Genomic DNA, 17,635 nt, shown 5'->3' with positions numbered 1-17,635 from the left:
TTCTTATAAATGTATTTATTTTTACAAAGACAAGACTGCCCCCTTTGGTGGTCATCACAGAAATTAAAACTTTGTTACATTCTTCATCCCAGTCAGTAAGACAAGCATTTGGGAAGACTAAAAGCAACTTTCTAAGGAAAACAAAGCTGTAAAATCATTTTGGAAGATTTTGACTCGATCTATTTTAAATGTTGGCTGTCAATAGTCCATTTGGGGGTGTCAGAGTTTTCTATTCCTCCTGCAAGTTCTAAAGCTTCCTTTCAGTAAAAAGTTTAAATATGTAGGGGTTCAACATAACAAAAAAAACGCATTAATTCTGAATCACAATAAATGGCTCCTAAGAAGACTGTAAATTGAGGGACAGAAGAGAAGTCATTTAAAGGGACCCCCACTAGAGAACACACTGGCAGCCCCAAAATAAATCCACTTTAATTTACACTTTATTTCAGTTATATTTCAAAGCTGTGATATCATGAGTGGAGAGAGAGGCAGCTCATGGAAGATCCTGAGTTCAAAGGAATTGAAATTTAGCATGGAATTTAAAATTGAAGACTTTTACTTCTAAGATGATGATTGTAGAAATACCAAGGTTGAAGGATGTGGGCTTGGAGCTGCAGTAGAAATAGCAGTCTGGGGTGACCCTGCATACATTGGCCAGTGTCCATGAGGTAAATCTCTTTACAAAAGAAAAGCTTGTAACTGATAAGTTAGTAGAAACATGCATTTCTCTGAAAACTTTTTTTTCCTGTCCCTCTGTTCTAAAACGGACATTATAAATTGCTAATGAACAGACTCACATTTTAGGAGATCAGAATCACCCAGGACTGAAATAAGTCATGCTTTAGCCTTCTTACACCCAGGATATCCCACGCTGCACTCCTTGCAGAGTGTTCCCTTCTGGCACCCTTCAGTAAGGCTGCACAATGGGTCAGTATTCCCTGTGTCTTTTTTTATGCCGGGGCTCTGGCGGCCAGAGGGGAAATAGCCACACACAGGGAAATGGTGCAAGTTAAAATCAAGCAAGCCTAGTGGGGTGGTAATGACTTTCCCAGCATCCAAGTCTTTGCCTTCAGGATACGTGAAGCTAGGAAACAAATGTCATTCATTCAACATTTATAGAAAACACACAACGGTGGTCCGTGGTACTGTGCTAAGTACTGGAGGGTATGCAAAGGTATGCAAAACATAATCCCTGCTCTAAAGAATTTTGCCAGAAAGGGTTTTTTCAAGTCTTACTCAGACCTTATGATCCTTCAAGAAATTCTTGGGTGAATAAAAATCTGCACTCGCAATTTGAATCAACATGGGAAGGAATACTGCTAGGGCCAGATGTCTTTTAGGAGGCAGGGCGTGTGAATGTGTTTAACATGTTTATTTCTAAGGCGTACACAGTGTAGCTTGGATGCACCAAGGAGTGTGGGGGTTTCACAGGCCCAGAGCCGCCCCAGGGTGGCCGCCCGGGGCCGCGTCCTGGCGGAGGAGCCTGACTTCCAAGAGGCACTGCTCTGCGCTGCCTGCCTGCACAGTTAGCTGAATCCGGACAAAGAAGAGACCCGCACTTTTACCTGGGAAGTGGATTAACTTTGAGGAAAAGTGGCCTCCGCGGAGGAAAAGGGGAGTGAGAAGCGCCTTCCCTTCCTCGGGACCGTGCACGCTCAGCTCACCCTTGCTCCCCGCCCCGCACCCCTACACGGGCGAGGCGGTGGGCCGCGCCGCCCCCTGCACTCCCGCGGCGCTTGCACACGCCGACTCCAGCCGGTAGTCGGCCGCGTGCGCCCGGGGCCTCCGCTCCGCGCCTCGGCGGGCCGAGGACCCCAAGGTGGCAGCGGCAACCCCGTGGAGTCCCGATTTCGCCGCCTGCGCTCCGCCGGGAAGTCTGGACAGCGGCGGCGGTGGCGGGAGCGAGCGGCCCGGCCCCTCCCTGCAGGGGGCAGCGCGACCCAGGGCTGCGGGCACCGCCTCGGCTGCATCCGTGGCCGCGCGCTCCGACCCGCTCGGATCCGGAGCCCGCGCTCGGTGCCGCCTTCCCTTCCCGCCTCTGCCGCCGCCCCGCGGGGAGCTCCCCGCGGCCGGACGCGTGTTCGAGCCTCCTGCTCCGGCTCTACGGCTTTCCGGAAGCGAAGAATTTTGCCCCGGTCCCTACGAGCATCCCTCGGCCTCTCTCCCCCTCCCCTCGCGGCTCCCCCACCCCGGGGGCGCGCGCGCGCACACTCACACACACTCACACTCGCAGGCGCGCGTGCGCACGCCCGCGCGCCCCGAGCCGCGGAGTCTCCAGCAGATCCCACTCTCTCGGGCGCCGCTACTCACACAGGCTTCCCGTCGCCACGGGGCGTCCTCTGTCTGCGGCAGCGGCGGCGGAGGCAGCGGAGGGACCCGCAGCTGCAGCCCGGCCGCGTCCTGCAGCTCCGCGCCCGGGACGGAGTCCGGGAGAAGCGGAGGAGGAGGAGGACGCCGAGGCCGGGAGGAGCCGCGCCGCGCCCAGCGCCCAGCGCCCCGCGCCCGGCTCCCGGCTCCCGGCGCCCGGCGCCCGGCTCCGCGCGGCGGGCTGCCCGCGCTCCCCGGTGCAGCGGCTCCGGGTAAGCAGGCGGCTCCGGAGCCCGCAGCATCCCTGGGGCGTCCGCGCTTGGAGCCGGGGGTTCCCCGGCCCCGCCCCCGCCACGGCCCCGGGACGGAGGCTTGCAGGGGAGTGGGCTCCGGGGAGGGGGAGGGGACGGGGGCTAGAGGGGAGCCGGTGGGGAGGGGTGCGTGGAAGCGTGGGGGGCCCTTCCCCGCTCTATCCCAGCTCCAGCCCTGTCACTTTTACAAGCCTGGGGATGGCGGGGGGGGGGGGGGTTGCCCGGCGCCCCGGACTGCTGTTCCCCGCTCTCCCCGCCGCCGCCAGCCGGTGTTTGGCTCCGGGCTCCGCGCCTCCCCTGCACCTTGGACAGCGCACCCGGCCTCCCGCCGCCCCCTGCTCTGCACCCGGGACGGCGTCCTGCTCGCGCAGCCCTCCCGATGCGCCCTTCTCTCCAGTTGTCACCCTCCCGCCCTGCATCCCTCGTCCTGTCTTGGGGGACTCCGCTGGGGTGCGGGCCGGAAACTTTCCTCCCCTTCTGCCCTGCGCCAGGTATTCGGTTGTTGTTTGTGACCGTCCCCTTGCCCGGGGAGCCCAGACACCTCGGACGTGTCTTCCCCGGGGGCGGCGGCATGCCCTGGCCCGGCGAGCCCCAGGCTGGGGAGGCACCGGGCAGCGGGACTCGCCGGCTGCCAGGGTGCAGAGCCCGCGCCTCGGGGGCTGGACGCCTGCCGCCTGCCGCCTGCCGCCGCCCCGCCGCCCCGCCGCCCTGCCTCCCCGGACTCGACACGTGCGCGCCTCCCACGGACGCGGCCCCTCCAGGCCCTCCCCGCCCTCCCCACGCCCTCCCCCTGCACGGCCACCGCCACCCCATAGGTTGGACACCCGGAGTTCGCGGATGCCGATTGGCTGGAGGCATGACCCCGCCTCCTCCCGGAGGGGGTGGTTCTGGAGTGTTGTGGTTGTCATCCCGCGGCGCGCACATGGGGGAAGCGGGTCGACAGGTGGGGGAGCCCGGGGCTGCAGGGTCCCCGCGGCCCGCCCTGTGCAGCCACTCACCCGCCCTCCTTCCTCCAGGCACGCTCCTGCTTTTCTCCTCCTTTTCTGTCTCTCAACATTTTTACTGCTGTAAGTAAAACAAAACAAAACAACAACAACAAAAACTTGCTCTTGTAACCCTTTTATTAATATTGCATTTATTTGTTGGGTGGTAGAGATTTTTAAAGCGTCTCTAAAGAATGAGGGAAGCAATCGCGCATGGGGAGATCCGTGGCGAACCGGGCTGCAGATTTGAGTTCAGTAGTTCAGAGAAAGTCATGGGTGGCTAAGAGACCTGAAGATGATGGAGAAAGTGGAGAGGACATTGTTTCCCCGTGAGAAGGAAGGACACAGGTGGGCGAGCTTTGCAAGCGCAGGGAGACAAGGTGGGCCACTTACGGGGTGGAACGTGATGGAGAGACCCAGACGGGCGCTCCCGGGGAGGTGGGCGGGTCCTGCTGAAGAAGGCTTTGTCCCAGAAAGGGGTAGTTTTGGAGGATGTTTCGTTCCTACCAGCACACTTTGTTTCTGTTTTGCTGGCGCTGTCCTTTTGATACGAGACTTTATAATAATAGTGAAATAATGTCAACCCATGTAACGGGGTTTTTGCTTATTCCGGTGTGCTGTGATATATAGATTTGCAAGTGGCAATGAATTTCAAAAAGTGAATTTTAAAAGTTCCTTTAGAGGGATGCGCTAAATAGTTAAGGCAAAGTGCTTTTGAAATATTGTGAAAGAAGACGGATGAGCATTGCATAAAATCCAAAGATTGTTCTGGCGTTATTTAGGTCCTTTGCAGAAATATATATGTATGCATAAATGATACTGATTTCTCTTCATTTCAAAACGTGATTGCCTCTAGCATTTTCAAGCTTTAATTCCTTCAGGCTGTTTTGATGTTGTGTCTGTACATCTAAGAATATTGTAATTCTTATCTTTAGAAGCCTTGTCAATGCAAAACAAACAGCAACTGATGCAAGTTAATGTTGACAACTTTATATTGAGTACACTGTGTGTTATTTTATTTGCAAGCTAGTGAAATATGCAAGAGCAACATAGCATGACTGTTATTCCCCAGGGACCCTATCAAAACAAAGTGGGAATCACAGGAGGCTATTCCAGGGAGAACAATTCAATTATTTATTTTTTTAAATGAATGTATTTTAAGATTCTTGGGTGTAAACAACAACAGAATTTTCCCATTTCAATTATTATCTTTGTACACAGTGGTAGCACATGGTAAGTCAGATAGCATGTTAAATATGTTAGGTAATTCCGAAGTAGTTAGATAGTAAAGTCTTTACATTTATTATTATTTTTTAATAGTGGTAGAATTGCTCTCTGACTGTGGGACTTTCTATTCAAGGGACAGATTTGATACATCTGGTAAATTGGAAATTATTGCTATTGTTGAAAAATAATTCCTACTATGTTTTCACATCCCTAGGTCATGCCTTGATTTACCTTCAAGGGATTTAGATTCTAGTTCTTAGCCTTTCAAATTTAGATGGGTTTTGAGCTAGGGAGAATAAGACTGTATATATAGTCACACATAACATATGCATATATGCAAAATATATGTATGTGTATCCACACACAGCTATATATGTATACACATGATTTTGGGGGTACATTCAGTGTATTTATTTATATATATGTTACTGTCATTCTGAAAATTTTTTCTCATTTCTTCTCGTCCAAAAGGTGGCCCTGTTTTAAACTGTAGAAAGCATTATCACCAGTAGAATTGGCCAATAGATCATGGAAACAGACAATAGTATTTTGTTGCTTGGCAACCACCTACTGTGAATGAAAAACAAAGCGGTGACAGCTGCTTCCACATCCTGATACCCATACTGTAGCTGGAGCATTGAAACCCTCCAAGTGAGACAGATCTAAGTTTCATTTGAGTTAGGTGAAGCTGTTTCTTTTTTGGGATGTTTTTAAAAAGAGTATTTAAAATTTTTATTGTCATAAGAATTATATTGTTATTGTGGGATGAAATGAAGCATCTAATTTCAATTGCCCTCTTAAGCCTAGTATAAACTGAAAAATGCAAGATTGGGAGGATTGTTTAGACCCTCCTCATTCTTCCCTTTGTAGTCATTAAACACCGTAAGCACTTTTTCTGCTGCGGTCAGGTGCTCTTAGGATTTTACAAGAACTCAAGTTCTCTATGATACCTAAATAGATAGCTGGATTTTACTGCTAGCAGGGAATTAGAGATTCATGTTCTGGCCTCTTTATTTTTATGGGACACTCAGGCACAGTGAGGTGATGTGGCTTGACCCTGGTGGCTGAGCCATCTCCAGAATCTCTTCCTTTGGGTCACACTTAGGAATTTTTCCCCCATTTCCGCCCTGGAATTTTTCTTGTTCTTTGGTTACATAAAATTTATTAAAAAATATTTTTATGCTAGTAAAGATACTTAGAAAATACAGTAAGATTTGGGAGTAAAGATTTGGTATTGATACCAGGGTGGATTATGGTGTTAGGGGCATTGTATTTCATGTATTTTGTCTTCAATCTATAGAGTCCTGTGACTCCCACCTCCTGCTCCAGAAGCGCTGTCCCTTGCTTTGGAAATTATTTACACCTTTCAACAATCTTTAATGATCTATTATTCTCTATGAATTTTATTTTTTTTCTCTCTGAATTTTAAACAGGGGTGAGATTGAAGATTGTGTTGGTCAGCTTGTATACCAGCAAGAATTTAAACATTAAAGCTTATTTATCACCCGTTCCAGTCTTCTGTCTGCAATGTGGTAGACATACTGTGGGTGTAGTCATTTGGACTCTTTGAAGTACATGGGACAGACTGTGTCTCTGCATAATATTCATTTCAGTGTTTTATCAAAGCCGTCTTGCCAAAGGTGCTACCTGAAGCATGTTGGTGGAAGACTATTCATCTCTCTGTGAGAGATGGTAATAGTGCTGATTGTTTCTTAACTCGGTGAAATGATACTGAATAAATTATTGGGTGGCAAACTTGGATCACATATGCATTATTAAACATTTATTCTATACTTAGGAAATATATTGCCTGTGTGATATATTTTTGAGGTTCCTTATGGTATTTTAAGCAATGTGGATTTCATTGTTTATTATTTATGTCAAAGATAGGCATTTAACTTTAATGTAACAACTTAGAAAAACTTGGACTGGTTGGAGAAACAATAAAGTGACAGTATTAAGTACCATTGAAGAACCATTTTCACCAGAAAAGCATACACTTTAACAGATTTGTAGGGGGGAATAAATTGATTTACAGCATGTTTAACCTAGTTTTAGAAGCCTGCTATTAACTTGTTCTAGCTAGGAGGATTTCCAAGCAGAATAATAATTTGGCAGATTTCAAGTGAACTTCACTGATTTTTTAAACCGTTTTCCACAGTATTGTTGTAGTTTGTCCAGAGAAAGTACTTGCTTTGGATCCTCTAGGATTAATCTGAATTTTAAGGTTGTTACTATTTAAAAAAAAATTTCTGAACCATTTCTCTTTGGAAGGTGTAATGTGAAATATTCTATTGTTCATCCATTTAATTTAACCCACTGGCATTTTGATATTTAACTTCCCTGTCCTATCTTCATGTATAAGTAATATGTGTGTATGTGAATGTGCAAATACACAATACTTTTTTCCCCTTTTGTTGTTTTCATCCTTGTAGTAGAACACTAAAAGACTGGATTTATGCTTTTTTCATTTAGTAAAGAGAACCTTTAAATAAGAGATATTTATGTTTTCAATTTCCCCACATTTGCTTCTGCTATTATAACCTGTAAACTTTCACCCACACAAGTAGGATGATATCTAAAAACCAAGCAAATAAATAAGTATATATCTAAGCAGCATCCCATTTGTTCCCCGCCAAGCTAGCCAAGAAAGCATATTTTCTCATTCTTAGACCTATCCTTCCACATGCACCTACATACACATTGAGTTTAAGGTCCTGTAGACCCTTTTTTGGGGGGGAGGGAAGAGCAAGAGTGCGTGATTGGGAGTGGTGGGAGAATCAGAAGAGGGGAGAGAATCCCAAACAGGTTCTGTGCCCAGTATGGAGCCAATCCCTGGCTCAATCTCATGACCCTGAGATGATGATCTGAGCCAAAATCAAGGGTGGACACCATGGTGCCCCAGTCCTGTAGGTCCTTTTAAAAGTGGACAAAAATAGTGTTTTTATTGGGAGCTCTGTGCATGGTAATGCTGATATATTACATAAAGTAGATTCAGATGTTCAGAAATGCAGTAGCATAGGAAGAATTAAATTGAATTATTCCCTTTGGAAAATTCCCCAATTACGCTGAGAACATAGCCCACGGCCCTTACAACAATACACAGTACCTACAGTAGAGCCTGGCATGTGGCGTCAGACATTCAGTGTGTATTTTGTGGAATATGCACCTGCCCTCCTTCTTTATATAATGCTGCAAACATTTCAATCTGTATCTGTATGAATAGTAAAAGTTGAGAAGATGGAGAAGAAATTACTGTAGTTTTCTAATTGTTTCTGGCACTATATTAAAAAAAATAACTTAGCCAGTGAGATATTGTGGAATATACTTCTTGTCAGTGCAGGATGTTATACCAGGGGTATTGATTTTTCACAAATACAGCCATCCTAAGTACAGAATAGCTCTTTAATAGCCCACAGCAGCAGAACAAAGGTTATGGCAGCTAGTCCAAAGGAATACTTTATTTAGTTGGAGCTGGAGGGTGAAGTTTGCTAGCCCCAACGTAATTATCCAGACTGGAATGTGGCCAAGGGGCTGTGGTTAACATCCCAAACGGTGGGAAAAAAGTCATGGATGAGGTCTTTAGTGACTATGAGTGGCTACACCTCTGCTTTGGCCTCGTTTGTAAGAGAGTACCTTTAGTAGCATAAAAACCACAGCAAATCTTCTGCAGTTAAGGGGTAGGGCCCAGAGTTACCACCTAGATCCCAGGTACCAAATTTTTGATTACTGGAAGAAGTCATAAATCCCAAGAGTTCAATGGCATCGAAATAAGACTTTCTTCTTTATCCTGCTCCATCTTTGTGAAGCAGGTAGAGTGATAGTGTCTCTAGGGACAACCCTGGAAGAATCACAAGGTAGGCAAAGTTTAACATGCTTCCAATTAGTCTTAAACATCCTTCACCTTTCCACCACTACCTAGCTGTTTATCTCCTTTGTAGAGCTTAATTAATAGTTTCATATCAGCAGAGCTCCAGCAGACTGCTTCCCTGTGTTCTCTTTTTCTGTGAAAGTGAACAGTTAGTCCTGCCATGTTTTTTTTTTTTTTTATGCCTCTCCCATATCCAACCTGGCTGGGGACAGGGAGCTACCACATTTCTTGGCCCAGGACCGAATTGTGTCCCAACCCTGTTTGCCCATCTCTATTAAAGGACTCCCTTATGGGGGCAAAAAAGGCGTTAAGGTGTATACTTTCCTGGAAAGATTTTTGAATGTCTTGCATACATTAGGTACTCAAATATATTTGTTTAATTTCACTAGTAGACTTGTACCTATTATTTTGATACATGGAGTAGGTAGTTTTGTCCAGTGAACACTTAAATAATATCATCCTATTTTCTTTCAGGATTATTTCTTTAACAATAAATTATTTATTGAGCATTTTCTATATGACTGGTACAGTATTTGGCCCTGGGGATGGCAAAGATTCTTAAAGCACAGTTCCTGCTCGTGGAAGAGAATATGCCACTTGCAGGGAAGTGTACAACTTTGATTTAAGGATGACTCTGCAGAAGAGTTAGTAGGTCTGGAGAACAGAACAGCAGACAATGGAGGACCTAGTAGAACCCAGAAAAGCTTTTGAGATTAATGGTATTAGTCAGTGTTTCACAACATGCCTCAGCATGATCCCATGAAATGCTTGCTACGCTGCTAATTTCCTGGCTCCCACCCCAGACCACTGTCGTCAGGGACATGGCCTTTGGGAGCAGACTTGGTCAGTTTTTATACATATACATATACATATTTGCTCAATGGCCCAGTGTCCAGTATATGTCTACGGAATTCTTCTGCAAGTATGTCCTTGCTGCCTGAAGGCTTTCTCTCCCAGATGTAGGGCAGTTTGGTAGGGCAGTGAAGTTAATGGCCTCATGAGTGGACCTCAGCCAATGATAGAAGGGAGCTGGAGGTAATACACTAGTATCTTGGACTCTCCAGTGCACTGGCTGATACATGTTCTATGCTATGTCCCCAAATTCCCTGGTGAAATGGAGCCTCAGTTACCCATAACATCAATCTGCTAGATACCTGTGCTTTGTAGGCTGTCTCTCGTCTACCGGTGCTTCCTTGGACCCTTTTCTAAATAAATAATTCGCACTTAAATGATGTCTGAAGGTCTATTTCTGGAGGAAACCAACGTAAGACACAGAAGAATCTATTTTATTTAATTTTATTTTTTATTAATGCCCCCAGTGGTTTTTATAATGAGGCATATTTGGAGATCTGGTCTCCACCTGGTCATCACGATAGAGAGCTACTGAAGGATTGAGATGTAGGCATTGTCATTTTTGATTTTCATCTTGGGAAGGTCATGCTGGCAGGTATGTGGTGAGTGGATTGATGGAGGAAGAGTCAGGAGCACGGAGAGCAGCGAGGAGGTGGCATTGCCAGGGCAAGCAATGATGCCTACCAAAGTGAAGGTAGCAACTGTGGGGATGCAAGATGGATTTTGATGGAAAGCTGTCTGGAAAGTCAGCACAACACGGAGGAGGCCTGTAGTGTGTGGTCACTTAGCTGGCTGCCTTTCCAAAAATGAGATTTCATTGCTCTGCTGTGCACCATGGTCCTGCTCCTTGCGTTAGGCTCGGCACCCTTGAAGGACAGAGACTCCTGTGCCTTGCCTGTAACCTTAGGCTTTCTAGAGTTAAAGTAGCACAAGTCTGGGAATAAATAAAAGAAGACAGGAAGATAAATTGGAGAATATAAATAATTCACTACTAGATCATTAAAGGAAGAAAGTTATATTTTACAGGAAGGATTTGTGGACTTAAAGAGCCAGGAGAGTTACAGAGATGCCTGTCCATTTTGCAATGAATAGTGATTTTCCCCCATACTCTTCACTAAGAGGTGATTTTCATCCACCATCGGTTTCTGGAAGACCTAGCATGTACTTATGTCTATTGTTTCCCTGGCTTCTCTGATAGCCTGTAGTTTAGCTAAGTGAATGAGTGGTAGCTGGGGGTGGGGCTGGTTCTTTTCTCTTGCTCTGTCAAAATGCCGGGCTTTTCTTTGCAGTTTCTCCTGCTGGTTCTTAGGCCACCAGCTCCCAAAGGAGATCAAAGGGTACAGAGGGTGAGAGGAGGAAAGAATAAATCCATAAAGAGAGCTGTTTTGAATTAAATGCTTAATCATGAAATGAACAGGTTAAAGCTTGTTAGATGATATGAAATAAGATTAGGCAGTCTTCTAATTGTCCCATATATAAATTCTAACACTCTGGCTCTGCCTGTAGTCAGAAATGCAAAGGCTGAATAATCAAACAAGAGCTACCTGACACCATCGTATTTCTGCAAAAGTAGCATTGAGCCAATGACAAGGAGAAGACTGAATTATAAGAGGTAGAATGGGTCAGCAAAGAGATCACTGGGCCTTGCTTAACAGAACAGAGTCATGGCAGTGGGAATACTGGGAATGTGAGCATACGGAGCTGGAGACACTATGGGTGAAACACAATGGAAGGGAAGCAGCCTTATTAATTGAGACTATAATGCACATATTATTTTTTTAATTAAACTGTTTACTTGGAGATCATTCTAGATTCCTACGGAACTGTGGTAAGTAACACAGAGAGATTCTGTGTACACTCTACCCATTCTCCCCCCACCCCGCCGGTGATAATATCTTCCAGACCTATAGCACAATATTATAACTAGGATATTGGTGGATAGAGTCCATCAGTCTTGTTCAGATTTTCCCGATTTTACTTGTATCATTTGCAACATGCACATGTGTATACAAGTTTTTTTTTTCTATTCAATGCTTAGCATATTTTTTACTTTTAAATATAAGAGTTTTTTTTTCATTTGAAAATTTTGAAAATAAATTAACTTGTTTGGACTAGTCCTGGCTTCCTTCTTACTGACAAAAGGATAATATAGAATAAATTCCCTAATCTCCTTCTAACTCTGGGATTCCGCAGAGTGGCATCAGGGGCCACCTAACATGGCAGGAAGGTCAATAGGCCGTGGTATAGCTCCTACTTTATTACTGGGTGACCACTTGATTATATGGCAAGAAGCAAACCTTTTAAAAGTATGTCTGTTGCAAAAGAAGCTTGCTTATTAAATCTCACTGTAACTCGTCTTCCTTGTAGTGGAGTTTCTCTGCTTTTCTTCTAGCCTTCCTTGCCCACCCCTCTTCCTCTCTGTTGGTTGGGGCTCACCCCTTCAGGCTGCTCTCCCAGATTTCTGAGTCAGCTGGCATGCTGTGTTCAGCCTGTGGGAGGGGAGACACTGGGAAGAGAGGAAAGGGAGAAGAGCAAAGCCAGGGTATTTTTTTCTTTCCTTGAGCTTCGTGTGGCTTCCTTGGCAGTGGGAATCCCTCTTCCTGTAGCATCACTCATGCTTGACAGACTGGCTCTGGTTCTAGTTGCTCACAAGTGACCTTGGCCCATGGACTCCAGAGACATAACCTCCTGCTATTGTCTCTTCAGCCTTGGGGAGGTAGCAGCTTCCAGCTCTTGCCGATCTTTGGATTACCTCACTATCCTGTTAGGCTTTCTGCTCCACCATCACCTGAGTAACCAATTTTCTATATTAAATTTCCCTCGTAAAAAAATACTTGAAGAGATTTCTGTTTTCCTAGTTATTCATTCTGCAGTTCCTTAAAGCATGGAAATGGTATAAATCTGATGAGGTTTTCTCCTTCTGTCATTCTGGCTTCTTCCACTTCCACTTTTTCCACTGGAAAAATCTCACTAGCTCCAGTCAGGGTAGAAAGCACCTGCATTTGTAATCTCACCTCTCCCACCTAAATTGTCAGTCTCCTTACCAATTATTCACCTGCTCCTCGTCTCTAGTTTTCCAACATTGATTTCCCTTTGTCTGATGTATTTGGGATTTTGGCGACCTCTCCTAGTGTGTCTGTTATTCTGTCCTTGGGCACCTCTTTTACTAACCTTCCCTATTATTTTCTGCTAGCAGTTCTTACTGACCCCATCTCAATGCATAATACCTTGCCCATGCTAACATATTGGTCGCGTGACTCGCTCGTGAGTGTACTTTGGTTTATGGGACATATGTCTGCGATATTAGGATTTGGTTTTGCTGGCACTTCACTTTCCTGCACAAGGATGCTGTTTATTTGTATTATCAGGCTCCTCCAGTTCATCTCCTATAGAAGTATGTGTGATTCTGTAACAACAACAATGGTAACAATGTGAATAAGAGTGCTTTTGTGAGAAGGGAACAAGACTCAGTAGAACCTGAGTCTAGGGCACATTTAGAAGCCATGTCATTGGAAGCAAAGCTGGGGCCATCAGGATGGCCACACATGTTACCTTAAGGATAGGATATGAGAGAGAAACTTAGTGTGCTTAGGAAAAAGTGTTAGGAACGTGCAGAGACCACTCAGGTTCCTCCCCCTGTTGGAGAGCGGTCTTGTTGGTTGCTACCATGTTGGTCTCATGGTTGGCTGCATTGGCAGCTTTGTCTTTTCTCCAGGAGGTCCCCAACTGAGTATGCTCAGAGAGCTAGAAGTTGGAGCAAGGAAAAAGCTTTCTAGCTATCTTCAAGTGAGATGTCCAAAATGTCACACAACGCAATTGTAGGTGCCCTAATTTACAAGGCCGAGAACAGTACTTTTAGGCATTGCAGCACACATGGGGATACTCTTTAAATGGACAGCCATGCAAATCACTACTGGGACAGTGGACTAGGGCCTGGGAAGATCCAAAGCTTTGGCTAAAGAAGAATTTAAATATTGAAAAGTAGCCTGTGGCACGGGCTATATATGTGTTCAGGTCATGGTGTTCTCCTGTCCTTGCAGTGGACACAAGGCTGGGAGGTGTTTTGTGGGCTAGTGCACAGAGTTATGAACAGATGGATCTCTCTGGAAGCTGCCTGTGAGACTACTTGCTTGCCTCTGCTCTCCGAAATGATCAGAAGTGGTGAGTGCTGGGCAGGAGAACTGTAGATTAGGCGGCTCTGGGCAAGCTGACAATGGAAAAAGAAATAAGCTTATTTTAAATGGGCCTAAGCTTTGAAGGCAAGTAATTAAGACATACTTCAGTTTCATGGATAAATTAGGGTTCTAGTTAATACAAGTGCAAGACTGGAAAAAATGAATCACTTGCTCACCTATAATCACTAAAGAACAGTTTGTTTAGTAACAAAACACCAATCACACCTGCTCTTATGTGTGTTTCTCCTCTGTTTCCCTTTTTTCCTTCATGGCTCAGAAGTAGCTGGGTTCAGGGTCCTTTTCCCCAGGTAGTACTCTATATACTTTGATTCTGGGAAGTGGTACGTACCTATGTGAGAGCAGCCAATAGTTTCCCATGACACCCTTCTGAATCCTGGTCTTTTACTCACCTCAGTTGCATCTTTCTGCAAAGAAATTGTCCCTGTTTCTCTCCTCATTACTCAGTAATTGGCAGTGGCATGAGGAGAAAGGTTTTAAATGGAATTTTCTTGGGTGTTAGGGACTTGATTCTCTCAAGAAGCACAAAGTAGACACTGTAGAAGTGAGAAGAATTGTTTTCTGTGCATTGGTTGGTGTATTCTATTGAGTTGAGTTGGCCCTGAGTAATTTCTGATTTTTCTCATTTAGCTAATAAAAGAATAATGGCATATGTAATTAAAATCTCATGGAATATTGTGACCTTGCTGGTACTCATTCTCTAGTAAAGATTTAATACTTTTGGAGGAAATCATACTAATATTCCTTGTGCCCAACAAATAGGTATCTACTGTGCCAAGTTCTTGTTAGGTGCTGGGAATACAGCAGTGAACAAAATGGTCACTGTTCCTGTCCTACAGTCTACCAGAAAGGCTATCAAGTAATCCCAAAATAATTCTGTAGTTGAGGCTCTTGATAAGAACTTAGGAAAGACCCAGTTTCTGTAAAAGGGTGCAGAAAAGATGAAATAATCAGAGAATGATTGGGGCTATTTGGGTGGGGAGTCCCATTTGTGAAGCCCATGCATGAGAAAGCACTTGGGTTTTGGAGCCATTGAAAGATAGTCGGTGTGGGTGGAGTGCAGAGGGCGAGGGTGGACAATAGCTGGGAATGGGACTACTGAGATGTGGCTTAGGGCCTGATTATGCCAGACTTCCTGGGACATGCTGAGGACTTTGGATTTTATCCTATGTGCAACAGGAACCTGTTGAAAGGTTTTTGGCTTTTTTTTGTTTTTTGTTTTGTTTTTTTCTTTTTTTTCAATCGAGATAAAATTCACACGGCATGAACCATTTTAAAGTGAATAATTCTGTGGTATTTAATACATTTGTGATGTTGTACAACCACCGTTGCTATCTGTTCTAAAATATTTCATCACCCCAAATAAAAACCCCATCCTCCTTAAGCGGTTATTGAGGAGTTTTAAGGGGAGTGATGTTGTGTGACTTGTTGTACGTAATATATTTTTGGGAAGTGTCTGGAGAAGGGGTTGGAGAGGGCAGGAGTGGAAGTAAGACAACAGACTTGGAAATGGTGGTCAAGTCCAGAGACAGATGGTGGTGGTGGCTTCCTGGACAAGGGGCAAGAATAGAGACCATAGATATGGAGAAGAGTGGAATGATCCAAGATGGAGTTATATAATCAAATTGATTATTTGTATCAGTGACTTAGTCGCCTTGTAATTATCTACATCACTGTTTTCCAGAGTAGTTGATCCACTATTTAGATCTAGGTAGTCTGCGTGTTAAAAGTATAGGTACTGAAGCCCACCTCAAGGTACTGATGCAAATGGACCAGAGAGGGACCCTAAGGGATTCTTCTTGGAACTGAGGTTTGAGAACTACTTACTGTTGTCTTCTTTCTCATGCTGATGCCATTTAAGAGTGTAGGCTACCAAAGGTCCATCAAGGGGAGATGAATTAGAATGAGAAGCAGAAAAGTGAATAACCTAAAAATTTTGAGTGGGACCTTAAACCTTAAAATTTGGAGTGGGAGGGATGCTTTTTGGAGATGCGACTCTAACTTGATCCTAAAGACAAATATGTAATATAGACAGTTTTATAGGGTGGTGTTTATTTTTGACTCTTTTCTTTCTTGGAATATTGTGACTCTCTAAGAATTAAGTAGTGACTGAGAACAATGGTGTTCTTATGAAATATAATGTAGGTACAGTGTAGTGATTTATTGTAAAGGAAATATATAACTGCTGTAAATGAACTTAGAAAAACAAACCATCCTAGTATTTTTGTAGTTACCTTGTATATACTGGATTCCTATTAGAGAGAGATTTACTTTGATTAACTGATATTAGAAGCCAGAGTTTTTTGAGGTTTTATAATCAGAAAATCCTACAAACTGTAGTAAAAATTATTAAACAACAAATCACGATTTTGTCTTTGACATTTGGTTTCTGTTTGCTTTTGGGAGGTTTTTCTAACCCAGTGCTACCTCTTAGAGGTATTACTTCTAGCCAGAGTCTGCACCACACGGATATTTCCATCCCATTCAAATAATTCCCTCCCCCATCATAATTGATGTAGTATGTTTGGTTAAACTATAGTTTTAAAGCTGAAAGAGGTCACAGAATTTAGTTTTCTGTTATTGTTGTTTTTGAAACTATTGCCTTTGGAGATTTTAAAGTAACTGAAAGAAGGCTCCTACTCAGGATTGGTGTTAAGTCCTTGGGGATTTATCTCTGTGAGAAAAGAGTGTGAATATCCAATAGCAGTCAAGAGTTAAGCCCTCTACTCTACCCAGCATAATAGCACCCCAAACCAGCCACCCTTGGGTAGCTCTTAACTGGCCTCAATGGCACCTGCCCATCCTGCAAGCAGCTGTGCATGTTGTTCTCTCTGCACCTTCTGTCCTCCTCCACTAGGATGTTTTTTGACTATGAAGTGCTCAGCTTTTACAAGATGTTTTATTTTGTTTAATATTATTTCCACTATTCTAGAAACACACTTGGGCACCTCTGGCTGTGTTTCTTTTTTAGCATGTACAAATTCAGATCTTAAAGTGGTTTCATTGCTTCATCACAGAATTTTATAATGAAATAATATTTTGAGTGCCTGACTGGCTTTGATCTTTTTCCCTAGACCACTTAAGTTTGGAGAGGGATCTGAGGCAAAGCTGTCCATTTATTTTACACTAAAGACAAACAGAATCAGTAAATAGCCATCTTTTTTTTTAAAAAGCTTAATTTTTCTGTTCCATAAAAATGCATATTGTTGTACAAGAGCATATGCTATAGAATACAGAAAGGAAAGTAAAATTCCTCAGAAATATTAGAGTTAGCCATTATTTACATTTTCATAAAATTCTTCCAAATATAACCCTCTGTCTTTCTTTCTTTTTATATGTATATGTGTCTATGTTTATTCACGTACACCATGTATAAATGAAGTTCTCAATAATGGGGTTTTACTGCATGTGGTACTCTGGAACTTGCTGTGTTTTCCTAATAGCATGTGGTAGGCAACTGTCCATTTCAATAAATGTATATCCTCTTTTTAATGACTGAATACTTTTTTGGATGCTTTTTGTGTATAATTAATACAAATCCCAGAACAAACTAATAATAAGAATTAAAACTAAATAATAAGAATATTTTGAAAAATCCAGTGGAGAGGGGCTTCAGATATGATTTAATCAAGATTTAGGATCTCTTTCTTTATGATTTTCTTTTTCATGCTCCTCATGGTAGCAAAATAGCTGCAGCTCTAGGGGCTCATTATCCAGAGAAAGAGAGCCTTTGTCAATCATTGAACTAAAATCCTAGGCTTCTTCTACTTGCACCGTCTTAGTTAATGTGACCAAGGGAATGCCATTATTCTGACTGCTTCAAATTTGGGTAGAAGTTTATGCCAATCTCATCCAAAGTTCATGAATAAGAGACTCAGAGTTCTGTTAGAA

The 17,635-nt window shown here is 44.0% G+C and overlaps 1 protein-coding gene across 6 annotated transcripts in view; it reads left to right on the top strand.

The window, feature by feature from the left end:
* Nucleotides 1–2,224: 2,224 nt before the first annotated feature.
* Nucleotides 2,225–17,635, top strand: part of ENOX1 (ecto-NOX disulfide-thiol exchanger 1) — a 550,271-nt gene continuing 534,860 nt past the window's right edge. For 2 of the 6 annotated variants that reach the window (XM_077855564.1, XM_077855555.1), the window contains exon 1: nucleotides 3,541–3,685. The gene's annotated coding sequence lies outside the window, so the exon portion shown is untranslated. Of the gene's footprint in view, nucleotides 2,580–3,540; nucleotides 3,686–5,438; nucleotides 5,506–17,635 lie in introns of those variants that run through there. The other 4 variants (XM_077855557.1, XM_077855558.1, XM_077855556.1 and 1 more) reach the window with 4 other exon arrangements.

The sequence above is a fragment of the Canis aureus genome, chromosome 17 (genome assembly GCF_053574225.1).
Source record: "Canis aureus isolate CA01 chromosome 17, VMU_Caureus_v.1.0, whole genome shotgun sequence".
In the NCBI taxonomy this organism is placed as follows: Eukaryota; Metazoa; Chordata; class Mammalia; order Carnivora; family Canidae; genus Canis; species Canis aureus.
This window is presented reverse-complemented; position numbering and strand designations above follow the sequence as displayed.